Below are 909 nucleotides of genomic sequence, written 5' to 3' on the forward strand. Positions count from 1 at the left end.
TTAATCGTTGATTAACGTGCATATGGTCCCTACGATCATACATATGCCGCATTACGAAGGGCGGAAAAGAGAGGCGGGAAAATTAAAGAGGCAGGCTTGATTATTGTGCGCTGTATCGTCGCCTCAATTGCATTAGGTGGAGTGTTATGTCCTTATAACACAGCTGTGTAACGCACCGACACGTACGCGCGGGGGATCCGATGCTATAATCTAGTTTTTCGATGTCTTATTTTTTGAGGGGATCACTGTTCTTGGTATTATCATGTTTTCTCCAAACACTTGCTTCAGAGCTGGATAACACTATTTTTTCATTAGCGGTAAATTAATGGGATTGTCAATTCCTAGATTGCCTTGAGTGTAAGCCAATGGATCAACATCTAATCATTATCATCTCACGCTCACTTCAAATTTCGCAATTCTCGTGTTAGTTATGTCAATGCATTTTTTCAGTCTCTGGATTTATAGTACTATATACCCACGGACTGAAAAAATTGCACTGACATAATTAACACTAAAATTGTGCACTTTGAAAGTTGCAGTTTACGTGTCTTTTTTTTGTAAAGAAAACTGGTTAGCTGAAACTAGCAAAGCTCCAAAAGATGGAAGTATAAAATTAACAATTATTGTACTACAAAAGTACTTTTCGGACAAATCTACGCGCATGATTCAAATATGGCAGACAGAAAATTTCCCCCAAAAATGACATTTTCTGGTTTTGATGTCAATTGGCAATCTTTGCTCTTTTGTTTTTTTGCTCTTGTGATGTCATCTTTTAGCATTTCCTTTGCTGCTATCTATCTCAGATGTTTTCTTCCGATTTCTACAAGAACCATCAGCGTCCCCATATCTGTCTATCTTGAGCGATGCTACACCTACGTAGAGGATGTTACGTAGTTTACGTAATCAGCG

General features: G+C 38.3%; 1 protein-coding gene across 2 annotated transcripts in view; it reads right to left on the reverse strand.

The window, feature by feature from the left end:
• Window positions 1-909, reverse strand: part of LOC119284506 (UDP-glucuronate:xylan alpha-glucuronosyltransferase 2-like) — a 6949-nt gene that overhangs the window by 4249 nt on the left and 1791 nt on the right. The window lies entirely within an intron of this gene.

The sequence above is a fragment of the Triticum dicoccoides genome, chromosome 4A, assembly GCF_002162155.2.
Source record: "Triticum dicoccoides isolate Atlit2015 ecotype Zavitan chromosome 4A, WEW_v2.0, whole genome shotgun sequence".
In the NCBI taxonomy this organism is placed as follows: Eukaryota; Viridiplantae; Streptophyta; class Magnoliopsida; order Poales; family Poaceae; genus Triticum; species Triticum dicoccoides.